At 42.3% G+C, this 27,028-nt stretch overlaps 1 non-coding gene across 1 annotated transcript; it reads left to right on the top strand.

Moving 5' to 3' along the window:
- The first annotated feature begins 1,746 nt into the window (after positions 1 to 1,746).
- On the top strand, positions 1,747 to 4,837 carry LOC105922479. The gene is made up of 3 exons (XR_004929604.1): positions 1,747 to 1,806; positions 2,350 to 2,446; positions 4,672 to 4,837. It is a non-coding gene; the product is annotated as an uncharacterized LOC105922479 (transcript).
- The last annotated feature ends 22,191 nt before the right edge of the window (positions 4,838 to 27,028 follow it).

Raw genomic sequence — 27,028 nt, 5'->3', positions numbered from 1 at the left:
CTGTAATGCACTCCATGTTGGACCGGGTCAGTCTCTGCAGCTGCTTCAGAACCCATCAGCCCGGTTCTGGCTTTGTTAAGATGGTTCTTTCTGTTTTTAATTGTTTGATCATCAGCTGAACCTTTCTGGGCTGGTTTAGCCCTGCTGACGTCCCGGTCCTTCGGGTCGGCTGGTACCTGGGTCCAGGACAAAGTCTGGCTCAGGGACATTTTCTGAACTGTGGAATAATTTAATTCAATAAAGACACAAAATTGTCTCCAGCATACAGAGCTGACATTTCTGTGACAATTTATCCTAAAGAAAATGCTCAACACAACATAATGTATTTATTTTTATTCAACATTTCTTTTCTGTCACTTTACTCTGGACACATCCATTCAGATAAACCCACCTGAAAATCCTCATTAATACCCTGACATCCTCTGTGAAGCTTCTGATCTAGATCATCTCAGATAGAAAACATGAAACCGTCTCGCCCTTAAAGAACCCTTAACCTCAAAGTGTTTTACATGAAGAACGTCTGATTTCTCATAAACCCAGGGAGGTGGAGAGTTTCCCTTCACAGGTGTGACCTGCGGGTGTTTAAACACCCCCACTCGTCTCACTGTGTGATAAAACCATAGTCAGCAGTGTGCACCGGGGTTCCCCTCTAACATGTTAATTTGTTCAATACCCAGAAGTTCACAGTTTTTCCAAAACTCAGAGGAAACTCTGACTGAACGTCTTCCTGTTTGTCTTCCTTCCATGTCCACCGAGGAGACACTGAAAGGGTTAACCTCAGCTGACTAAAAGACAAGCAGACAAAACACGTCCTGGACACACTAACAGAGCTAGCAGGGCTAAATATTTGCTGTCCCACTCTAAAAATAAGATTTTTTTCAGAAAATGAGTAAAATAAAAACTGAGCTACTTCATCTAAAAACTCCCCCACCCAGCACTCGCTCACACCTTTAAAGGTTAGGCTTTAGTTAAATGATTAATATACTGATGTATGCAGATGACTCAGTGATCTTTTCAACTTTTACTGATGGTCTGCTCTCAGTATGGTTGACAGTTTGACATTTATTATAACGCATAGAGAACTGATAAGTTGACTGTCAGGTGGAGAATGGAAGACCAGAGGGCAGCAACTCCTTGATTCTCTATCAGGCACCGTTTGAACTGTACTTTATATATCTGATTATGTGTCTGATGATGTGGACATGTATAGATATGTGACTAGGCTAGCTCTAACCTTTAGCAACAAATCACAGAAACTAAACAAACCATATAGAGCTGCAGATGCAGCAGCCTGCTGAGCTGGATGGTAGTATATGATGGATCAAAATTTGGAGCAATGCTAAATTTATCCGCAGACCCATCAGGGTGTGTCAGACAATCTCATGTAGGTATAACTATTGATAGTTTTGACAGGATCTGGGTTTTGTTTTGGCTGTTTGTTAATTTTGATCAGTTAGTTCACTCCCATGCCTCAGGTTTTATTTCTGTTTTAGGTTCTGTCTTAGTTTTAGTTTGGGTTTTGTTTATGTTATCAGTTCACTTGGCCTCAGATCACTTCTCTGTATCCAGCCTTTAATCAGTCAACTCAGTTCACCTGCCCGCTCTCTGCCAGCTCACCTCTTAGTCAACACCCTGTCACTCCTCTTCTCCAGTCACCATCCAATCAGCTTCAGTTTACCTCCAGTCACTTCCCTTCCCCTGGTTAGCTCCACCCATTCAGGTAATTAGTTTCACTCCATTCACCTGCTCCCCTACTCATACCTGTCTTTGCCTCCTGCAATCTGCCATCTCAATTCGAGCCTTTTGGTGAGTCTCATCCATTCTGTATTCTGATAGCCCTGTTGATTTTGACCTGATTGCCTTTGATTCTGAGCCAGCCTGATCTCTGATTCTGTTTTTCCTGCCTGTTCTGACTGCCTGCCTGTTTTACCTGACCTAGCCTGTCTTTGGATTTTGGAGTTAGCCTGTCCCCTGTTTGATTATTTAGTTTGCCATTTCTCAGCTCTGGACTGTGGGTCAGAAGATGCATGGATGGATGGATGGAGACAGACCTCCCATTTTTGGCTTTATGCCCTTTTTTTGTTCCCACCTGTTTGTTTTCAGTTTAATAAATTATCTTTTGCCTAACCGCTGCTTGTCTGGCTGAATACTGGGTCCATCTTTCCCCGTTCATGACAAGTTTAGCTCTGACTGATCTGCATTAAGCTCTTTAGCCTTCATGTAATTTTGTTTTGATACAAATGAACATGACTGACTTGAGTAATAAATATGTCTGCATATTTCAGCTATGAAAGTTGCCTTACAGTAACTTCATCGGTTTACTTTCACTTTCCTTTCTGCCCTTTAAAGGCTGCCCCCACCTCATGGTAAAGCTTTATCTCACATCCTGTCATCATGGATAACTGCCGCTGGTTTCTGGTTTTATTCCTGATTTATCTGACTAAAGGTGAGTAGGACAATATGAACCCAGTAATATAATAGCTTATTACTTTTAACCTCATCTTTCTCTGTCATCAATAACAATGTAGCCTATATGTGAGAGCTATACGATCAAAACTAGCTGACCCATTGTGTGTGTGTGTGTGTGTGTGTGTGGGGGGGGGGGGGGGGGGGGTTTCGCGGCTCTAGTGGCTCGCTTTTTATTGACAGTAGGCTGACAGGAAATGGGGCAGGAGTAGGGGAGAGACATGCTGCAAAGGGCCGCGGGTCGGCTTCGAACCTGGGTCGTCCACGTCGAGGACTAAGGCTCCATATATGGGCCCCGCTACGCCATGAGCACGCCCTACTGGACTTTTTAACCCACAGATCAGTGCTGATCAACTCCACTGTCTCTTATGCATCACCTCCTCTGGCTCTCAATGGGGCTCTGTGCTCTCTCAGCACGTTGAACTGTCTTATTACTGAAAAGGGCTTTAGAAATAAACCTTCCTGGCCTCTACAGCTCTTCATCCTCGTACACCAATAGCTGTAGATCTACGCAGCCCAGACCTGTCAGATATGCTGATGACAGGTTTTTCCTGTTTCTGTGGTCAGGCCATTCACACTGTGGATCCATTCAGTTTTATTTATAGAGCACCAATTCACTACGGCTCATTTAGAAACCTGCTGGAGCTCAGACACTCCCTTCTCTTCCATGAGGAGAGATGAAGACTATACATATGTAAGAATGGATCTCCATCAGGTTCAGATCAAGAGAAGGTTTCTTAAGTAAAGGTTTAATAACAGCTACTTTAAAAGCCTGTGGTACATATCCATTTACTGAGGATAGATTAATCATGTCTAAAATAGGACCACTGATCAGAGGGAATATGTCCTTAAACAACTTGGTTGGGATTGGGTCTAACATACAGGTAGAAGGTTTAGATGAAGCTAAAATTTTAGCTCTACTAATCAATCTGGCTGGATTCCTAGAAAGAAGAGCTGCACCATCCAGAGTGGTGAATGAAAATATTGGGATTAATGAAAATATTGGGATTAATGAAGAAATATGGCGCTCCTCTTACCTAGCGCGCAGCAGAAATCTGAACCAGAAGGCAACCATGATGTTAGACGGGTGAGAAAGGACCTTTTTTTAGCTCCATGGCCAATGAGAAACAGGCACATGTGTGGTTCATTGGACCCTACAGGACCCACCGCCACGTTGAAGAAGAGGAGGTGAGCACTAAAGAGTAGTTTGAGGAGGAATCTGTCTGAAAAGCTGAAGCTTGTAGCTTTGATACTGGGTTTTGTACCCCTCTCTATTTCTAACATCCTCCACCAGCTTTTCTGCAAAGGTGCTGACCAATAGAGTTTTACCCAATGACTGTATGACTGTCTGTGTCTATCTCTCAAAGTTCTGCTTCCTTACTGTTAGGGATGATGAGATTACAGAGATTTGGCTGCAAAGGCAGCTACCATCTAAATTACAGATAAACGGACGCTGGAGGCACAGAGTGTGACACACTTAATTCAATTCAATTCAATTTTATTTATATAGCGCCAAATCATGAAACATGTCATCTCAAGGCACTTTACAAAGTCAAGTTCAATCATATTATACAGATTGGGTCAGATTATACAGATTGGTCAAAAATGTCCTATATAAGGAAACCAGTTGATTGCATCAAAGTCCCAACAAGCAGCATTCACTCCTGAAGAACCGTAGAGCCACAGGAAGAGTCTTCTGCATTGTACATGGCTTTGCTGCAATCCCTCATACTGAGCAAGCATGAAGCGACAGTGGGAAGAAAAACTCCCCATTAGACTGGACAGAATGACTGACTAGGGGAAGACGTGTCAGCAAGGACAGGCATGAATTAGCATGTAATGGACTCCATGTTGGACTGGACAAGATAGTACGATCGTCTCCACCAATGTGATGAAGGGAACACTGGTATCAGTGGCCACGCCCTGAATGGGTGAACGCAATGGGTCCTACTTAACGTCTGTGTGAGGAATGAACGGGGCTCTCTGCCCGTCGTGTTGTTATGAGAACCCAGTACTGAAGCTGGAAACATCCCTCTGCCTTTTAGATCAGATATGGTCAAATATGGTTCAAGTTTCAAGAGTCTTTTTATTACTACAGAAGTCTACTACAGAGCCATTACTCAGAAAAAGGACCTTTTAATTGGTGTGATGCTTAGATTAGCTCTCCTGCCTCAGTTTTACATAAACTCATCGTTTCTCCCTCAGTGGAGTCGATTGCTTGGTGAAAACGGAACCAGAGGAGCCCGTTCCAGAGACTGAACTCTGCGGCCGCTGGAGAAGCGACGCAGATGATGATTCCATGACAGATGGTTAACATTTCATCAGAAAGCCGATGGGCTTCCTGTCCCTCAGCTCCACACTATGAAACATCTCTGACGTTTCTGCCTGCAGGGCAGCAGGAGCTCAGCGTGACCCTGAAGGAGGTCAGCGTGACCCTGAAGGAGGTCAGCGTGACCCTGAAGCAGGACGTCACCCTGGCGTGTCGGAGCGGCGCCGCGGCGGACATCTCCGTCCTGAAGTGGAGCCGGTCGGACCTGAGCTCCCACGGCTACGTCTACTTCTACAGAAACAGGCGCAGCTTCCAGAGCTACCAGCACCCGCGGTTTCAGGGCAGAGTGACGCTGCGGGACGCCGGCCTGAAGCACGGAGACGCCTCTGTGATCCTGAGGAACGCCACCCTGGAGGACGCTGGGATGTACGAGTGTCACCTGCAGCTGAGGGAGCTGGTGGAGGGCCGCAGGTCGTCCTCTGAGGTCAGCCGCCACATCAACCTGACCGTGACCAGCGAAGGTGAGTCTGGTGATCAGGAGGTTCTGGTTCCGTCTGAGCTGTTCTGATCCAACTGCTGGTCTCTGTTCTCTGCAGCCGAGACACCAGAAAACATGATGGACAGCTACTCCCACCTAGAAGACGCTGATGGTGACGTCCCCAGCAGAGATGGAGCTTTCACTGCTGTCACTGTGGTTCTTTTAGCTGTTTTAGGTCTTTTTGCTGTTTTAGTTTGTTTAGGTGTTGCTGCTTTTCTTACATTCAGATTAAGAGGAAAACAGAATCCTCTTTGATCCTTTTTCTCAGCAGTTATGGATGTCAGACTTAAAGACACCTGACCTAAATCACCCAGATCGGCTCCTTCTAGTTATTATTATTATTATTATTATTATTATTATTATTATTATATTCAGTAGAAACAAGGTCATTTTCAGTAAAAACTAAACATTAAATAAAGCTTCAAACTGGGATAAAAGTATTTTTTTTATTCCTGTAAACAACTTTAAAATGTTTTGTCAAACAGATGAGAGTTCTTCTGCTCTGCAGACAGTTTCATTTTAGACACATTCTCTCCCAAAACCTTTGTTAATTTAGGATTTTTGTTAAATCAAACCACAACAGAAACAAGTTTCAAGTTAAATGAGCAGATAGAGAACTATCAACCTGTTATTAATTGATCTATGATTGAACAAGATTTTCTGAAATGATTTCCCAGAAACCTGAAACAAAAGTGAAACAGCAGCTGATTCAGACTGAAAGCAGACAGATAATTACTCAGAGCTGCAAGTATTTAGGATTAAAGCTCCTCAGATAAAGGAGCTAAAGCATCACAATGATTCAACTCAGTTCTATTTATATAGCTCATCACGTCATCTCCAGGCTCTGTAACAACTCAAACATCCAGACAGATTAGTCAGAAAGTTTCCTCTCTAAGGAAAGCCAGCAGGTTGCATCAAGTCTCTCCAAGCAGCATTCACTCCTCCTGAAAGAGCGTAGAGCCACAGTGGACAGTCGTCTGCATTGTTGATGGCTTTGCAGCAATCCCTCATACTGAGCATGCATGAAGCCACAGTGGAGAGGAAAACTCCCCTTTAACAGGGAGGAGAACCTCCAGCAGAACCAGAACCACAGTGGACAGTCGTCTGCATTGTTGATGGCTTTGCAGCAATCCCTCATACTGAGCATGCATGAAGCGACAGTGGAGAGGAAAACTCCCCTTTAACAGGGAGGAGAACCTCCAGCAGAACCAGAACCACAGTGGACAGTCGTCTGCATTGTTGATGGCTTTGCAGCAATCCCTCATACTGAGCAAGCATGAAGCCACTGATTCAAAGCGTAACTGAAACAGATTCTTTATGGTCCTCGGATCTGAAACAAAAGTAAAACTGGTCCATATTCTGATAAATATTAACATTTTTAGACCATATTTCAGTAAAAGCCGTCATTAATGGCTTTTATTGTCCAGAGAAACATGTTTGACTGGTGAACTAAGAACTTTTTCCTCACTTCACCAAAGAAATAACAGACGTTTAAAGAGGTCGGTCAATATTTGAAATATTTTTTACATGAATCACTGAACTGAAAGTTGGAGCAGAACAAGTAGCACTTTATATTTTATACCTCAGAGGAAAATGAATGTTTAATGTGTTCTTGTGGTGTTTAAAATGCTGAAACTCATTTCAGTTTCAGTTTGACTCTGTGGATTTTTATGCTCTGCAGTATTGCTATAGGCTGTGAAACAAGGTGCAATAATTCACCTCTGTAATGAAATCCCAGCATTAATGTGAAAAATGTCTCCAGATTATGTTTCACTATAGCACAGATGTGACTCATTGTCTCCTACAGGCGGTGAAGATTTAGTGTTTTCTCACAGAGCTTTTGTTCAGTTTTGTTACAGAATTTTAGATCCTTGACTGTAAAGGTTTCACTCTGAAGGTTTCTGTTAACGAAAAATGATGAAAACAACATGAATCTTTATTTTTCTACATAACATCCCTTTGTTTCTATCTTTCAATCCGGAATAAGTTCATCTGTAGATTTGTTTTCCTGCCAAAAGAAAACTAAATTAATTATTCAAAGAAAACTTAAAAAGGTTGTAGGGTATGGAGAGGTTTTTGTTGCCAAAGTGAAGACTATTCTGCAAGAATGATCAGCAAAATGGAAAAAATTTTCAGAAATTTTATTTAATTTATGCCTGTGCAAATTCTTATTTTCAGTCTCACTATTTAATTTATATTTTATATCCAGTCATGTAATATTCTGTTTTATTCAGTAAATTGTAATGATAGCAATGTTTTACTATTATTGTTGTTATATTTACTAGCATTAGCTGATAGCATTAGCTGATAGCATTAGCTGATAGCATTAGCTGATAGCATTAGCTGATAGCATTAGCACGATGTCTGAACTGAAATTTGAAAAGTGTTGACTATTGAAAGTGTAATTTAAAAATAACACTCTCAAGCCATTTAGTTTATTTTGAATTATATTAACTTTCATTCATGTTAAGAAAATAAAACAGATAATATACAACAGTATTGGATGTCTTTATACATAAAAAAAGCAAGTCTGACGGTCAAACATTGACCTTGTTTGCACATCGTCTGGACGTCCATAATCAGGCATTGAGCGACCGACCCTGTAGAGACGTGATCTGCATGGCCATCAGACGTCTGATGTTTAGAGGGAAGTAATGCAGACGGCAGGAAACACGGCAGGAACCAGAACCAGGTTCCTAACCCTAAATCAAATGATCAGGTGTTACTCAGGAGGTAATGCCGTTAAACAAAGTCCAGATTTCTCTAGTCAGACGCAGCAGTTCTCCTTCACTTGCTAGTTTTCTCAGACTTCTGCAGCTCAGCAAGAAGTTCTTCTGAAGCTGATTGTCTCGTTTCTCTTTTGCTTCTGGCCGCGTTTATTGACCGAGTCCTGAAACAGAAACTAAAACTGTTTCACTGTTAATATCAGTCCTTCACTCGTACCCAACACACTGTCCCAAATGAAAACCCAAGCGTTATCCAAACTTTGTTCTACTGGCCTGGGATAAAGAACATTTAACCTGCAGTAACTGCCAACATGAGAGTTTACCTGGACTTCTGCTAGTGTGATTATGCTCAGGATATTTTTAAAGCTGACTGACTCTGAGGCACAGGAGCTCGTTAGGAAAATGCTTTATTCACAGCTTTCTGCTGACTGGCCTTTTTTTGTCTGCAAAAAATAAATATGCAACATTTTAAGCCTTGGATGTAAACCTTTAAAGGAACGTGTGATTTAAAACATCCAGTGGGAGGAATAAGCAGGAAAAAGGCAAAAATATTTCCATTAGGTGTATCGATAATAGTGTAAATGACAGGAAATAGACGCTTCATGTTGGTAACAAATAATGAATTAAATGTCATTAACTAGTTTTAGGTGTTTTAATTGATGACATTGATGTTTATAACCTTTCATATTCCTAACCTGTTCATATATTTATTCTTACAGTTATAGGAAATTAACAGCCTGTGTATACATGCACTTACAGTAAATAATACACTCAAAGCCCATTTGCTCATATTTATTCATATTTACAACTATAACACAATCATAATGTTATTATGCACTACTGAAGCATTTCTGGATGGATGCAAACTGCATTTCGTTGCTTGTACCTGTGACATGTGCAATCACAATAAAGTTGAATTCTAAGATAAGATAAGATAGACTTTATTGATCTCACGGTGGAAAATTTCATTCTATTCTATTATTTAAGATACTGAAGTTATCTTTAATATCTAGGAGTTAATTAACTACTGATGGTTGATCTTTTCCTTTTTGTAAGCTGATTAAAGTCTGCTGATTGGTTGATTTTGTCTGCTCAGTGAGAGAATCCTGTCTGTTCAAGAAAGACTGACTCTTGTAATTTATGTGGCAGAAAATGTTTCACATTATTGAATTGCATTCACTAAAAAGGCCATTTGCAGTGTGCTGCTTGGTGCTGATTTATCTGGTTCATTTAAAGCTGATCAGAGGTTGTGTTGCATCACAGAAGCATCAGTTCAGCTAACAGCAGCTTTATCTTACCGCTCCGCCTCATTACGTCTGTTTCTCTGCACCATCAGTCTGACCTGAACATTTTCCCCTGTGGAGACAAATGGGAACAAATTCCATAATTTACAATAAATAAAGTAGAGTTGAATCAATGAGGGGGTGCCCTTAATTTAGTTAACTTTTCATGTTCCCAGACTAAATACCTGCAGCTCACCATGAATGGGTTCCAGGTTGCCTTTGTGGAACAGCTTGGTTCTGTTTGGCTCTCCGACCAATGGAGGCAGAGGGGAGGAGTGGAGAAAACGGGTGGGTTGGGGTGGAGAACCCTTCTGTCTTTGTTCAGCAGCACAGTTCACCGCAGACATAAAAAGCTGAAGCGATGCCACGCCGCTGAGCTTCCTGTTGGGGTTTCCTACCCAGAAGCCATCAGACGTTCCCTCTGAGGTCTCGGTTTAACCCACAGAACCACATTAATGGCTGTGGAGGTCAGAAGTGACTGATGCTGCAGATATGAACCAGAAAAAGTTCTGCATTCAGAGCAGAGCCTCTGCTTCAGGGAAACGGAGAAGCATTGACCAGATATCTCCAGATCAGCGGTTCTGCTTTCAGGACTAACTTCAGGTTTTACTGGGATATTATGGGATGGAGCAACACAATCAGTGCTTAACTGTGAAACGGGGAGAATAATGCATGTTTTCCACATTCATCACAGAGTACAGTGTGTTTGTATTCAGCCCCACTGGGTGAGAACCTGTAGAAGCACCGTTCTGCAGGTCCAGCTGAACGTCTCTGGGATTTTATTTAATCTCTACCAACGATGAACACCTGCAGACTGAAACTTTTAGTTCTTTCCTGGATAGCAAAGCTCCCACGGCCTGATGCTGCCTCCACCTGCCTCCACCTGGGGCTCGGTTAGCTTCCTGCTCACATTCTGTTTGGCCTGTAGGTGAGAACCTGCTGGTCCAATCTGAGCGGACCTCCTTCTCCATGTCGGCTGGGTCCAGACTGCAGCACTTCTCATCAGCTGTGGAGGACTTTCTATTTTACATCTCTACAAAATTAGAGATGTCTCAGTTTTCCAGATTGTATAAAAAAATAAAAGGGATTTGGTTTTATCTTCATCTTTAACTTGATGGAATTTAGTAATAAATGCTTTTAACAAAAAAAAAAAAAAAATCCCAATCAACAAGGTAATCATGTCTGATATCAGGATTCTGCAGACATTTCAGGACTGTTGTCATTTCTACTGTTGCTTCTCTGCTGCCCCCTGCTGGACTTCCGGGATAATACACATGAACGACAAATCAGAAACGTCTTTAACTAAAAGGTTTTTTTTACATAAATACTTCAGATTATAACATATTTTTTGTTAAACTGAAACTTAGATATTTCTGAGCGATGGAGACGTTACAGCTGGGTCAGAACACGAGGAAGCTGCTGGTGACAGAAATCATCAGGTTGGAGAACTTTTACTTTGTTTCCTGGTGAACCTGCAGGATTTCCAGGTCCAGGACAGTTTTAGCTCTTTTCAGTCTCCAGCATCAGCAGCATTTTAGGCCACTTAGTGATTAAATCTATAAAATCACAAAGAACCTGCTGGTGATGAAAAAAAACACTTGATATGCTCAACATCAGTTTGACCGGTTCATATGACCTCCACGCAGTAAATTATTTTACAGAAGGTGTAAAATAGGGTTGATATTGTTTTTTATTGTTAGCTACTATTGTTAGATGGACTACTTAACAACATTAAGATTCAATCGTTAAAACGCTGCGGCTTTAAGCTAATTATATTTCATTTTTTATCAATAATTTATTACCGTGAGGCTTTATTTCCCATTTGCTTTGCATTGTGAACTACTTGTTGCTGTTCCTAATTAGTTTTAAAGCTAATTTCTCCTCATTCCTCCAAACAAACCCTGGTTCTAAAACACTGATGATCAGCTGATCTGATGTCGCTGCATCTTTTTATTGCTTTCATTTCATCATTCCTTTTTACTTTTTACTCCTGCAGGAAGCTTTGCTTTTTCTTTTTAATGTTGGTTTAGTTGAAGTTTCCAAGCTTAGTTAAAATGTTTCCAGCTGTAGTAATTTAACTGGAAGGTGAAGTATTTCTAATGGATTCTTGTATTTGTGAAGACGTTGGTTGAGTTTTTATTTATCTGAGCAGGACTTTCTGAAGAGCAGCTCAGCGGGCAGGTAGTCCTGGAACACCTGACAGCTGCTGGCAGCTGATTGGCTGTCCTGATAATCAGCTGCTGACCCAACTCACTAAACATGATTAAAATGACCAATTATAATAATAATAATTGCTCTTGGCGCTATTAACATTTATTCATAGTAAAACTAAATCCATTGTTGCACAGCAGCGACGGTGTTACATCATCCATTTGTTTCTGACATTAGTGAGTTTTAATCTGCTCCAAAGATGATAGGAGATTAATTCATCATCCTTATATTCTCTCATTATAAAATAAAAGTCTAAAAAATTCATGAGATCCAGAAGTTTTGACCAGAAATATCAAATCTGCTTTTTTAGGCGTCCAACAGTATAAATGTATAAAAATAAGGTAACAAAACCTCTGAGCTTTTGTCAAGAGAAGCATTTTTCCCATTGTGGTCTTAGTTTTCAAACACATTGAGCTTTGTTGTCCAAATGTTATTTTAATGAGCACATTTTTACAAAGGCAGTTTCTGAATAAATATCATTCATAAAATGTTTGAATTTAATGTTTAATTCAAATCACAATTGAAACAACCTCAATTAAATGCAGCCGCCGCATATTACCCTGAACCACAGTCGGTGTCGCCGTCTCATACAAGAACATCAGCAGAGCTGAGAGGTCAGACCACAGTTTGTTTGGGTTCAATAACAAGTCTTGGTCTTTGTATTGTGACGCCGACAGCAACACGTTCTGGCACAACGGCCTGAAGACTGCAGCGTCAGGTCCTGGTTCCTCCAGAGTAGGAGTATACCTGGACCACAGAGCAGGTGTTCTGTCCTTCTACAGCGTCTCTGAAACCATGACTCTGCTCCACAGAGTCCAGACCACCTTCACTCAGCCGCTGCATGCTGGGATTTGGCTTTATTATCACGGATCATCTGCTAAGTTCGTCAAACTGAAATAGAATATGAGCTCCAGTCTCTACCGTCTCTGTCGTTGTCGTTATCTCTCCTCTGCTCAGAGATCGGCTGTTTTATGGCGCAACTTTGTCATCTTGTTTGCTGTTTTGTTGATGTTGGAGTTTGTTTGTGTGCCACCCCCACCTGTTTCTGTTCAGCCATCCCTGCCCAGAGTTTTTAATTCACCTAAACTAATTACTAATTATTGCTTTGTCAGACCAACTGCTGTAGACGTTCAAATCCATGTACAGAAGAGCTGATCATCAATCAGGACGTCAATCGTTGTTTTTTTTGACAAATATCAGATTCTTGGTCAAACTGATGGTTTCAAAAAGGGCAAAGAAATACTGAAATTAACCAGGTGATCTTCCTGAAGTTCTGATGTAACTGGGTGCAACATAAAACCCAGATAAATATATAAATACATATAAATAAGGACCAGTTCCCTCTGTCTTTCTCTTGTGTCTCTGAAAACCACGGGTCCAGACTAAGATTATTATCCGCCTGTCGATCTCCCGCTCCATCTTCCCCTCATTCGTGAACAAGACCCCAAGATACATGAACTCCTCCACTAGGGGCAGCACATCCTCTCTAACCTGGAAAAGGCACTCTACCCTTTTCCGGTTCAAGACCATGGTCTCGGATTTGGAGGCACTGATTTTCATCCCGGCCGCTTCGCACTGCGAACCGCTCCAGTGAGAGCTGTAGATCACGCCCTGATGAAGCCAACAGGACCACGTCATCCGCGAATAGCAGAGAAGCAATCCTAAGGCCACCAAAGCGGATCCCCTCAACACCTTGGCTGCGCCTAGAAATTCTGTCCATAAAGGTTATGAACAGAATCGGCGACAAAGGGCAACCTTGGCGGAGTCCAACTCTCACCGGAAACGAGTCCGACTTACTGCCGGCAATGCGGACCAGACTCTGACACCGGTCGTACAGAGACCTGACAGCCCTTATTAAAGGGTCCGGTACTCCATACTCCCGGAGTACCCCCCACAGGATCCCCCGGGGGACACGGTCGAATGCCTTCTCCAGATCCACAAAGCACATGTAGACTGGTTGGGCAAACTCCCATGCCCCCTCCAGAATCCTGCTGAAGGTATAGAGCTGGTCCAGTGTTCCACGGCCAGGACGAAAACCACACTGCTCTTCCTGAATCCGAGATTCGACTATCCGACGGACCCTCCTTTCCAGAACCCCTGAATAGACCTTACCAGGAAGGTTTAAGAGTGTGATTCCTCTGTAGTTGGAACACACCCTCCGTCCCCTTTTTTTAAATAGGGGGACCACCACCCCCGTCTGCCAATCCAGGGGAACTGCCCCCGATGTCCACGCAATGTTGCAGAGCCACGTTAACCAACACAGCCCCACAACATCCAGAGCCTTAAGGTACTCAGGGCGAATCTCATCCACCCCCGGGGCCTTGCCACCGAGGAGCTTTTTAACAACCTCGGCGACCTCAGCACCAGAGATGGAAGAACCTGACCCAGAGTCCTCAGGCTCTGCTTCCTCAATGGAAGACGTGTTGGTGGGATTAAGGAGGTCTTCGAAGTATTCCGCCCACCGACGCACGACGTCCCGAGTCGAGGTCAGCAGCACACCACCCCCACTGTAAACAGTGTTGGTACTGCACTGCTTCCCCCTCCTGAGACGCCGGATGGTGGACCAGAATCGCTTCGAAGCCGTACGGAAGTTTTTCTCCATGGCCCCTCCGAACTTTTTGCCCTTTTCGGGCCGATTCTTCAGTCGTACGAGAATTTTTTGGATCGGGTCGAGATTCAGCTTAATCGTGCGTCCTGCGTCGTGTCGTATACGAAGGATAATGAGGGGCGATCAGCCTCTCACCATCACCTCCCCATCAGGAATCGATGAAAATCAAACAATGTTTGAAATTCAGTCAGTCCGATTTCCCCCAACCTCGCGCACTGCACATGTGCAGACAAGTAGATTCTTCTTTGTCTTCTCAAACGAAAACATAGGAGTGGAGAGAAGCATGACGGTGGTACATGTACATTTATAGAGTTATATATGTACATATTTATAGTATTTTGTGTAGAATGTTGTGTGTGTATATATATACATATATATGTTTGTATATCTGAATATCTGGAGCGTGTAACAAAAGTAATTTCCCTCTAGGATTATTAAAGTATGTCTGATTCTGATTCTGATGTGACATGGAGTCAAACTACAGAGGAGCGACTTGTAGAATTGCCATGGTGGCGCGTTTTGTTCTAGTGAGCCTCATATTTAACCGAGAGCATCGACGCTTCCGTCTTTTTCTTCTTCTACTGTTGACCTTTGGGTTCCAGATAGACGAGTCCGAGTAGCGCCATCTCTCTACGTCGCTGAGTCCTACGTAGTTTTTGAATGTACAGTGGGAGCAGTCAGAGCATCAGAGCGTCGGGCCGTACAGTGAGAACAGAGATGGAGAGCTGTGAACTTTTAAACCCTGAAGTATCGTCGTACAGTTTAAGCTGTACATGAGTACCATGACTGAAGATATCGTACAGTGTACGCCCGGTTTCAGGGAGGTTTTCTCTGAGTGGCCACCTGCCCAGACCCGGCTGCAGAAACAAATTACAGTTATTATAAATAATATATATATATATATATATATATATATATATATATATATATATATATATATATATATATATATATATATATATAATTCAGTCTGAACAGTGGCTCTGTGACTACTGTACTACTGTTCTGTACAGTGTTGCCAAATTAGGAAGGTTTCCAACCAATTAGGCTTTTGAACACATTGAGCTGGAAAAAAAATAGCTTATGGGCAGATTGTGAAACATTTCGGAAGCTTTTCATAACATTTGTTGGGCTTTTAGAAAGAATTAGTAACAAAATATATCAAAGTAGTCATTATCTGTTTTTTAAATAAGTTGAATCTGTCGATCAACTTATTTATGAATAATAAATGTGTTGATCAGTCATTGATGAATCATCAATGAATAATAGTTATAATGAATAATAATTCCCATTCACAAATCGATACCTTTGCTAACAATGTGACTTCCTCATTGCGTTCTGCATTAGACAATGTAGCTCCCTTGAAAAAGAAGGTGATTATTCACAGGAAGCTGGCTCCTTGGTTTAATTCAGAGCTGCGTTCCTTGAAGCACAATGTTAGGAAATTGGAGAGAAAATGGCGCTCTACACACCAAGAGGAATCCTACTTAATCTGGAGGGACAGACTATTGTTGTATAACAAGACCCTCCGCAGAGTTAGAGCAGCATATTTTTCATCATTAATTGAAGAGAATAAAAATAATCCTAGATTTCTCTTTAGTACAGTTGCCAAACTTACCCAGAGCCACAGCTCTGTTGATCCATCCATTCCCTTAGCTCTCAGTAGTAATGATTTTATGGGATTCTTCATAAATAAAATTGATGCCATTAAAAATAAAATAATTGGCATCCTCCCAAACATGATTACCTCGTCCTCAGTAAGTGAGGCAGTATTGGAGGAATCTTTAGAATCTGCGCAGTGTTTGAACTGTTTAGAAGCAGTAGAGCTTTCTGAGCTATCTAAAATTTTAGCTTCATCTAAACCTTCTACCTGTATGTTAGACCCAATCCCAACCAAGTTGTTTAAGGACATATTCCCTTTGATCAGTGGCACTATTTTAGACATGATTAATCTATCCTTAGTAAATGGATATGTACCACAGGTTTTGAAAGTAGCTGTTATTAAACCTTTACTTAAGAAACCTTCTCTTGATCAAGATGAGTTAGTAAATTACAGACCTATATCTAATCTTCTTTTCTTATCTAAAATTCTTGAGAAAGTAGTTGCTAATCAACTTTGTGAACATTTACAAAGTAATGACCTACTTGAGGAGTTTCAGTCAGGCTTCAGAGCTCATCATAGCACTGAAACAGCTCTGGTGAAGGTCACTAATGATATTCTCATGGCCTCAGATAATGGACTTGTGTCTATACTTGTCCTGTTAGATCTCAGTGCTGCGTTTGATACAGTTGATCACAATATTCTCCTACAAAGACTTGAACATACTGTAAGGATTAAGGGGAAAGCATTAGGCTGGTTTAAATCTTATCTGTCAGACAGATTCCAATTTGTTCATGTTAATAATAAATCTTCCTCAAACTCTAGGGTCACCTGTGGAGTACCACAGGGTTCAGTCCTTGGACCAATTCTCTTTACTATATATATGCTTCCGATAGGCAAAATTATCAGACAGCATGGGATTAATTTCCACTGTTATGCTGATGATACTCAGCTATATTTATCCATAAATCCTGATGAATCCAATCAATTACTTCGACTGCAGTCATGTCTTGATGACATCAAAAGCTGGATGACTTTAAATTTCCTGCATCTAAATTCTGACAAGACCGAAGTTTTAATCTTTGGGCCAGAGTCCTCAAAAAATAAACTTCTTAACCAATCACTTAATCTGGGTGGCATTAACCTGGCCTCTGGTAATAAAGTTAAAAATCTTGGTGTTATTTTTGACCAAGACATGTCATTTAAATCCCATATTAAACAGGTTTCCAGAGTTTCCTTTTTTCACCTCCGGAATATCGCCAAAATTAGAAACATTCTGTCCAGGAGTGATGCTGAAAAACTGGTCCATGCATTTGTTACTTCAAGGCTGGACTATTGTAATTCTTTACTATCAGGAATTCCACAAAATGCAGTTCAAAGCCTTCAGCTGATCCAAAATGCTGCAGCAAGAGTTCTGATGAAAATCAACAAGAGGGATCATATTTCTCCAATTTTAGCTTCCCTTCATTGGCTTCCTGTTAAATCAAGAATAGAATTTAAAATTCTTCTTCTAACGTATAAAGCCCTTCATAATCAAACTCCATCATATATCAGAGCTCTGATTACCCCGTATGTTCCTAACAGAGCACTTCGCTCTCAGACCGCAGGTCTGCTGGTGGTTCCTAGAGTCTCTAAAAGTAGAATGGGAGGCAGATCCTTTAGCTATCAGGCTCCTCTCCTGTGGAACCAACTCCCAGTTTTGGTCCGTGAGGCAGACACCCTGTCTACTTTTAAGACTAGGCTTAAAACTTTTCTTTTTGACAAAAATTATAACTAGTGACTCATGTTACTCTCAGCTACCTTTATAGTTTTACTGCTATAGGCTTAGGTTACTGGAGTATATCAGGATCTAATTTTCTCACTATATTGAGTTCTACTGTTCTTCAATTATGCATTATGTGTTGTCATTTCTGCTTTAACTTTCTGTTCTCTCTCTTTTCTCTTCATAGTAGGTACACCTGGTCTGGCGTTCTGTTAACTGTGACATCATCCAGAGAAGACGGCTCACCCGCTACTACCATCTAATGTAGAACAGATTACTAGATCAATGTGTGCTTCTGTGCTTTTTTGTTTCTCTTGTTGTGTCTCTGTTCTGTCTTCTGTAACCCCAGTCGGTCGAGGCAGATGACCGTTCATACTGAGCCCGGTTCTGCCGGAGGTTTTTTTTTTTTCCCGTTAATGGGTGGTTTTTCTTCCCACTGTCGCTTCATGCTTGCTCAGTATGAGGGATTGCAGCAAAGCCATGTACAATGCAGATGACTCTTCCTGTGGCTCTACGGTTCCCCAGGAGTGAATGCTGCTTGTCGGGACTTTGATGCAATCAACTGGTTTCCTTATATAGGACATTTTTGACCAATCTGTATAATCTGACCCAATCTGTATAATATGATTGAACTTGACTTTGTAAAGTGCCTTGAGATGACATGTTTCATGATTTGGCGCTATATAAATAAAATTGAATTGAATTGAATTGAATAATTGTTATAATAAAACAAGAAAAGAATGGTTAATCAAGAGTTTGGTCAGTGTAAATGCCCAAAAGTGGTTGAGTTCTACTTAACTTAAAAATATTTCATGACTGCGTGTAAGAGAAATGTTTAATTGAGATACACTGAGAGAAATTATGTTTATATTAAGGTAGATCTACAACTCATGTTGGGAAGCTATTTCTAATTTATTTTTTCTGGGTGATATATCATGATTGTTAAAGAGATCTTGTGTGTTATTTGGTTGTCTGATTGTACATTTTGTTTGGAGCCCACATGCACAGTTTTTTTTTTTCTTTGCTTCAGCTCAGTTGTGTGCTAATGGCATGTTCTTATGTCTTTAATAGTTCTGTGCTTTTAACATGAGAGAGTTTGAGATTTGGGCTTGTTTTTTCTTTTAGGTTGGGCAGGTTTTATGCTGGTTTGGGTTACTGGAAACTAACAGTGACATAGGGTAACCTGTAGCGCTGTGTCTTAACTCAAAAGTCCAGCCTAAGCTACAGGCTAATAAACATGAGCGCTGGTGTCAGGCTGAACACTGACTGAAGTAACAATTCTGACTAGAACAGGTTCTGTAATTACAGCAGCTATGAGAACAAGGAGCAGAATGATAGGGTTATTAAAGATAACCCCTTTTATCCTAGAATGAAAACCACACAACACAAGTTTTAGACATTTCTATAGAAAAGGACAGAAGATACCCAAACGGAGAACTACACTCCCTTAAAGTTTAGGAACGTCTGCACCGGGTCATCTCTGTCCTTCTGTCTTTATTATCACACATCAAAGAGGGGGTCAGGAGGGTTGGGTCAGGAGGATTGGGTCAGAAGGATTCAGGAATTTACAACATGGGGATAGAAAACAAACAAGGGAGCAAGCTTTGTTGCGGCCTTATCTGGGAGAAACATTTGTTCTCCCTGTCTAAGGTTAAAAACAACAGAACCTTCCTGAAAGCAAACTCTTAAAACAAACCAAATACCTGTAACTTGATAGAATAAAAATGATTACAATCACATTTCTCCAACACAGAACAAAGCAGAGTTCCCTTCTACCTGCAAGTAACTCAAGTCTCTTCAGTTTGGCAGTTTTAGTGCTTGATTCTGCTCCTAGCTGTCCTAGCTAACCCTGCTAGCGTGAATGTTTACTCCAGTTTAGACTTCAGTGCTGACATTTCAAACAGAAATTAATAGCGCTCCTTCCAGCTCGCTCTCTGCTTCGTTGTCTCTTCTTGTAATTGTTTGGTAATCAGACCTAATTTTCATCCCGCTCTATCGACACCAACGGTGACCACAGCTGAACTGCGGCGACTAGAGGTGGGCGGATCGATCCTACGATCGATACTATCGTTACCAACGCAGGTTTTGATATTGAACAATTCTTTTAACAGGATCGATCCTTTTTATTCTCTCCCGCGCGCGCTGATTGCAGCAGATTCAACAGTCTCCCCTTCTGTGTCACAGGCCGGCACTCTGCTGGCTGCTGCTCCCCCTCCCCTCTCCTACATGGCTCAGCGGCGCCAGCCAATCAGCACGCAGGCTCAGCCGGGCCTGCCCACTGTGCTCTCTCAACTCAACACACACAAACAACCGCCGCGCGCGGCTCCTGTTCAGACACGGAGAGAGAAAGAGCGAGGCACCGCCAGAGCGGAAAAACATGAAGAGAGAATTAAGGCTGGTTTGGCTATATTTTAATACTGTAAATGAAATCAAGCTGTATGTTTTGTAAAAAGCCGGTTAAATTCAGTGTTAACACAACAAATTTATCTAAGCACATGAAAAACCATGAGCAAGAAAACGTCGAGCGACAGAGGGAACTTCTCTGATTGCCCCGACAGACCCACAGACTGACGTCACTGACTGAGACGTTTCAGTCCTCCAGAGAACATCCAGGTAGATCAGAGTGATCATCTTCAGCAGCAGTTCATGTTAACTTTCAAAGTAGATGTTATCTATTATCTATTTATCCAGGACAGGACAGGACAGTCTAGGACAGGACAGGACAGGACAGTCTAGGACAGGACAGGACAGGACAGTCCAGTCCAGTCTAGTCTAGTCTAGTCCAGGATAGGACAGTCCAGGACAGGACAGGACAGGACAGGATAGGACAGGGCAGTCCAGTCTAGTCTAGTCTAACCTAGTCTAGTCCAGTCCAGTCTAGTCTAGTCTAGTCTAGTACAGGACAGGACAAGATATTCCAGTCCAGGACATGATAGTCCAGTCCAGGGTAGGACAGTTCAGTCCAGGACAGGACAGTGCAGTCCAGTCCAGGATAGTCCAGTCCAGGACAGGACAGGACAGTCCAGTCTAGTCTAGTCTAACCTAGTCTAGTCCAGTCCAGTCCAGTCTAGTCTAGTCTAGTCTAGTCCAGGACAGGACAGGATAGTCCAGTCCAGGGTAGGACAGTCCAGTCAAGGGTAGGACAGTGCAGTCCAGTCCAGGATAGTCCAGGACAGGACAGTCTAGGACAGGACAGTCCAGTCTGGTCTAGTCTAGTCTAACCTAGTCTAGTCCAGTCTAGTCTAGTCTAGTCCAGGACAGGAGAGGACAAGATAGTCCAGTCCAGGACAGGATAGTCCAGTCCAGGATAGGACAGTCCAGTCCAGGACAAGACAGGACTGTCCAGTCCTGGACTGGACAGGACAGTCCAGTTCAGGCCAGGACAGGACAGTCCAGTTCAGGCCAGGACAGGACAGAATCCCTCAGCCATACACCCCCACACTGACTCCTGAGGACCATTAGAGCCCAGTTAGTCTGACCTCCATGGTTCTGGTTGTGGGGAAGCCGGAGCACCAGGAGAGAACCCACACATGAAGGCTTTTCTTCTTCTTTTCCTTTTTGTTCTTTTTCTTCTTGTTACAAACATTTATTTATTTTACCATGTTTGAACTAAGATTGATCATCAATTAAAGTTAAAACAGTTTAAGATGAGAAATCCCTTTATTTTTAAGGTGTGCCAGAGCCAAATGGATCCAGAACCAGCAATGTTCTCATTTTATGTAGAAATAAACCTAAATAGTAATCAAAGTTTATTTTTGGGTAGTTAGGTGTTCCAGTCCCCACCCAGAGCCAGGACCTTTAATTTCCTTCAGAGATTTCCAGGCCTGGTTTTACGGCCCACCTATCATGAACAGAACCACAACGGACCCATTTTAGGAGCAGAAATCGGACTGACCTGCATCAGTGCTGGAAGAACTTTCTAGGGTTTCTAGTCCTCTGGGTCTTCACTCCTGGGCTCGGTTCTGTTGGTCCTGCTGAGAGTGAAGCTCTGGATCTGTGGTTCTGATTCTGTTTGCTCGTTTTCTGTGGAGGTTCCACTAGTTTCTCTTCTCCAAGACCCAGGAATGTGGACCTTCTGTCTGCTAGAAGTAGATACGCTATCATCTGGATGTTCTGATCGGATCCGAGGTGAAGCTGGTTCCTGTCCAGGAAACTGGGACGTTTCTGAATCAGAACCAACAGTATCTCTGGTTGTCTCAGTGGAGGCTTGGAGATCACTGCTGGAGGTTCTGAACAGCAGGTTCTGAGAATATAGGTCCAGTCTGTGGAGGATTGAAGGGTTTGGTTCTGGAACTTCAGTCAGATTCAGACCTGCTCTCTGGTGCAGATTTCTGAGTCCTTCAAACCTGGGTGCTGTTCTGGGAGGCTGCTGGGTCTCTGCAGCAGCCGCTTGGGTTTCTGGCTCGGTTCTTCTGTTGCGTCTCAGCGCTTGGAATCGGGGATTATCGTGGAAGAAACAGGACCAACCTTTTGTACACCACCAGCAATCGGCTGGATCATCAGGAAAACTAATGTCCATTTCTCGGGCGATGTCGTACAATGAGCGGTTCATGGTGAGCGGTTCCTTCCAGACGGGTCTGTGAGGTTAAATGAAACGGTTCTGTGATGGAACGGACGGAACCTTTCTGTGGAACACGGCCTGTGATGTCACAGCTGACCAAAGCAAGCTGATGTTACCTAGCAACAGGGGAAAGGTTCCGGTCAGTTACTTCTCTGGGCGACCTTTCAAAATAAAAGCATGTTATCCGGTTATGCATGTTTTGGCTCTGTTGACGCAGATGGTTTAAGATTTAGTCGGGTCAGAACCGGTTGTGGGCCACGTGGGCGGTTACCTAACCCTCACCATAAATGAATTGAATAATAATAATCTAATGATTCATCTCACATTATGGATTTACTAAAATCAATGACCTTATCAATAATATTTAAATTTAGTGAACTTGACTTTTGAGACAAACTCCAATAGCCAGGTTCCTGGACTTCCTGGTTCTGTTCAGTGAGTTCAGTCCTGCAGATCAAAGGAACATCTTCTTCTCCAGGAGTTTAAACACATGAAATGTAGACTTTTTCAGGGGAAACAACATTGTCCCTCAAACTTTGTTCTTGTTTCCATATTAAAATTGTTAATATGGAACTGTTTAAGGCCCCTGGCCACCCAACAATCACTCTCCTTTTCCCGTTGCTAAGTTGGAGCATCATTGGGGAGAACACTTTCATCTTCCTCTGCGGACGGTCAGACTGGAGTTCAGAGAACCGCTACATGTGCAGACAGAATCTAAGCTAAGTGCATCCCGGCCTTTTTCCAACATCTGAACTTAAGTAATGGAGACTGGCTGTTTGAAACCGTTCTCTGCTGCTGCAGGAGAAAAAAACAATCTGAAAATCACTCCTTCAAGCTGTTGCAGGGATGAGGCTGCATGGAGCGGTTTCCTGCGACAGATCTAGCTGAGTGTGCTTCAGCTCCTGAAGATGAACCCACCACGCCATGAAGGCCGCGCTGTGACCCCCCCCCCCCCCCCCCCCCTCACAGCCTGAGCATGGTGCATTGCAGCCCGTACAAACGCGTCTGAAACAACGGCTGCTTCCCCTTCCAGCCAGCCACCTGCTCCCTGCTCAGATTACCTGCTTTACCTTCCAGTTCTTCACTACAACCAGACACAACTGCAGAAGTCTGGTAGAGAATGAACAGGCAAAGTGTAGAATGGTTTTTTTAATGTGTTTGAGCGTATTTTTATGGTAATAACACATTTTATTGTACTAATGTTAATATTAATGTTGGTGTTGTGCCAAATGCAGCTTAAAAGTCTTTTAATTTAGGGCTGAATGTTGGCTAGCATAGTGCTAGTAGCTACCAGTCGCGTTGACCACAGCATGCAGACAGAACACGAGCAGGAGAGGATCGGGGAGGCAAAGAGCTGCAGAGCTGAGAGCAGGAAGAGATTCTGAAGCCTTTTCAATTCATCAAATACACTGAAGGCAGGGCTCCACTGGTTCACACTGGCCACGCTCCGCGTGGCTCCGCGTGGCTCCGCGTGGCTCCGCGTGGCTCCGCGTGGCTCCGCGTGGCTCCGCGTGGCTCCGCGTGGCTCCGCGTGGCTCTGTTTGGCCTCACCATATTAAAATGTATGGACTCTGCTGTCCATGGAAGTATCTTCCACTGATTGCAAGGAAATCAAATACATGTAATGGTTTTAGGTCCCTTTTAAAACCTTTATTTCAGTTGAGAAGAAATTTTAGGCGTAATATCATCATTTTTGTTTTGTTTTTTACTGTTTTTAGCTTTTGTCATTGGTCGTCTGTTGTTGTTTGTGTTTCAGCACATTTACAGACCCGTTGAGCACTTTAGTGTTCTTGGGTGCTCAAGAAATAAAAGTGTTGGATTGATTCATTAATTGAAGGTCTGGAGTCACTTTATAGAGGCAGCAGAGAGAGCTGCTATGAGGGTTCCTACTTCCCTCAGCGCTGTCTCACAGGCACACCACTGCTGCTGCATGTCTGCATGTCAATCTAGTTTTAAAAGTAGTCATTTTTGTCTCTGAAAATGTTGCAAAAGTAATTCCCTGAATTCACACACAGCTTCAATCATTTATTCACCTTCACTGTGTGTGCCTCTGATAGCAGTTTGTTTTATGTAGTCTGGAATCAGGCAACTTATTAAAATAATTTTATTATAATTTTATAAAGGTAATTTTAGTTCCAGACACATTGAATGACTATGTTTAATAACTTTTTGGTCTCAAGCTCTCCTACAGCCTTGGTCCCAAATGTATGAACAAATCTGCCATTTGGATGACGACAACACCCCCTTCAAAAAAAGAAGGAAAAAGACATCACCACAGATTTAAAAAATCCTAGAGGAAACCCTGTAAGATGTGGAGAGAGACTGATCCAGTGGTCCTTCAATCTGATCATAACCTCCATCTTCATCTGGATTAGCCTGAGCTGCCCAGCAGCCAGCTAGCTTCCTCCAGTTGGTTCATTAACAGCAGTCCACTATCCTATGGCCATTTGCACTAATAAACTACATTTATTTCAGTGGTTTGGAACTATGCCCCATGGATGTTTTTATAAACTTTGGCTTAAGGCAACCTTTCAAAACCTTCTAAAAAATCTCCCAACGTGAGACCCAGACTTTATCCTGTTATTGATGGCAGAATCAATGATTGAACATCCATAAGTTCTGTACTAATTGTCATTTCTTTTTATTGCAAAGCTTAATGAAGAAATCATACAGCTTAATTCAGCATATGGCAAAGAGTAGATAAAAGGTTAAACAACTGTCAGATTATTTTAAACTATCTGTCCCTAATGCTAAAGCTGGGAAACCTGTGGTGTAACTATTGATACAGAGAGAGTGACTGAGGGACTATCCTGGCAGGCCCATCCTGTTGGAACTCATCCGACCTTTGGAAGGATGGAGTCTAGAGTCCAAAAAACAGGAACAATTAACTCGATTAAAACAATGATCTTATAAACTGATGAAAATAGCATTCGATTAGTACAATGAGCGGAGACATATCAAAAATACAGATGAGGGTATGATGGTTGCAAACTTTTATAACTAAGAAGTAGATCTGTAATTTCAAGAATTTAGAAAAATAAGAATAGAGCCAAATACCTGTAATATACCAGAATCAAAAACCAAAAGTTAAAATGACATTAAGGAGGAATCCAACTACTCATTAGTTCTCACAGTGGGGTCAGATATTCTGAGACCTTTCTGAAATCAGAACCCTGAACTCTTGGACTCAAAGATCTTCTTTTGGGTTCCAGTTCTGGGAGGGGGGGTTGCCTTATCTGTTGGTCATGCCACATGTCAATCTTTGTGAACTGCGTGCATGTTCCTCGCTAGTTTCCTCTTGCTGCACTTTCAGTGTTTACGTATCCAGTTAGCTTCAGTGTTAGCTGTTCATTGTAACTTCCCTGCTCTCACCTTATGCTCTGAACATAGCTCAGAGTCGCAAGAAACAAACCACCCACAAGTTTATGAGAAGAAGAAAAGGGCCTCAGTAGAAAGAAATAAGACTAGAGTCGACTTGGTAGATTCTTTTATTCACATGATCACTCTGAGGAGCAGAAGAGCAGGTAAGACAGTTGTGTGCATTCAAAAATTAACTTGGAGGTTTCTTACATTTCAAGAAAAAAGTATGACTCTACTTTTAATAAAAAGTGTTATTGTTACATGTACTTTTAATCTGACCAACAAGCTTCTTAGACATACAAATTCCAGTTTATTAAATATGTCTGGTTCTACGGTTAAGTTGTTTATCTTTTTGTATATATATACTGCTGAGTCTGTAGATTTATGGATTCAATAGGGCAGACAAGTAGAAGCCATGTCTGCCTAGTCATTTTTGATAGATTATCTGTTTATAGAAAACTGTTTTATTTTATTTCCTTTCCTTTAGATGTTGTGGATGTTCTAAAATCAATCAATAAAAAAGCTTAAAGGTAGAGAGAAATGCCCAAGTCTCTTTTTGAATAACTGCACAAGCTCAAGACAGTCTTACCTGTTACCTTCCGCTCCACAGGGGGATTAGATAAAAAAAAATCTCACAAATCTAATCTGGTTTTATTTCTTCCTACTGAGGCCTCCCTCCTCATCCCAAACACTTGTACGTAGTTTGCTTCTTGCGAGTCTCAGCACTATTCAAAGTATATGGTGAGAACAGCAGAGCTGCAATGAATAGCTAACATTGAAGCTAACCAGATACATAAAGTACTCAGTCAGCAAGCGGAAACTAACAAGGAACAAGAACACACACTGGCATTACGTGAGTGCGTCAGAATGACTGGCATGTGAGAAAGCCAATAAAGTGATTCTCTGTAACTTGAGGGACAGAAGGGGGTGAGGGCAGGAAGAGGCATCTGATAGGTTCTTTTCATTCTGACTGAATGACAGGATTGGTCCGAGTTTTTCCAGGTGTGCAGCTTTCAGAGACATCTAGTTTTTTAACCTCCTTTTTCTGATTGAAGCGTTTCCCACACAGTTCACATATCCAGGCTATATGTTCTTCCAAAAGTTTTCCACACCGATTACAGCTGTATGGTTTTTCTCCTGTATAGACCCCTTGCAACCACGTGACTCCGTTACCCAGAACCCCTTGCGTGGCGGCCATATTGGTTGGCACGCCATTTGACAAAATGACGAGTTCTCCAGGTATTTTTCTTCTTTAGATAACGTATCACAAGATCGTTTTAAGAGTAAGTTAATTGTTGATGGTATCAGATTGCCAGATCCACACAGCAAAAGCCTGAAGGGACGGAGCGAGTCTGTGAAATGCTGGCCAAGTGTTTCGTACCGCGACACAGCTGCTTTATAAACACGCAGGCCAGTACAGACGAGAGAGCACGAAAGCATGAAACCACTGGACGGCTACAATTATTTTATATCAGGAAAAAGGCCGCCCGGTAGGTTAAAAAAAAACATCATTCACTACGGATTATTTTGGTGTTTTTGTCTTGTTAAAATGGGTGGGGGTGTCGGCGACATTGCAGCGTAAACACAGAAGTACTAGCGCCTGTGAACGGGCGGAGGGGAGGTGGCGATCGTTACACTGGCCGG

This window comes from Fundulus heteroclitus, unplaced genomic scaffold, assembly GCF_011125445.2.
Source record: "Fundulus heteroclitus isolate FHET01 unplaced genomic scaffold, MU-UCD_Fhet_4.1 scaffold_49, whole genome shotgun sequence".
NCBI classification, from domain to species: Eukaryota; Metazoa; Chordata; class Actinopteri; order Cyprinodontiformes; family Fundulidae; genus Fundulus; species Fundulus heteroclitus.
This window is presented reverse-complemented; position numbering and strand designations above follow the sequence as displayed.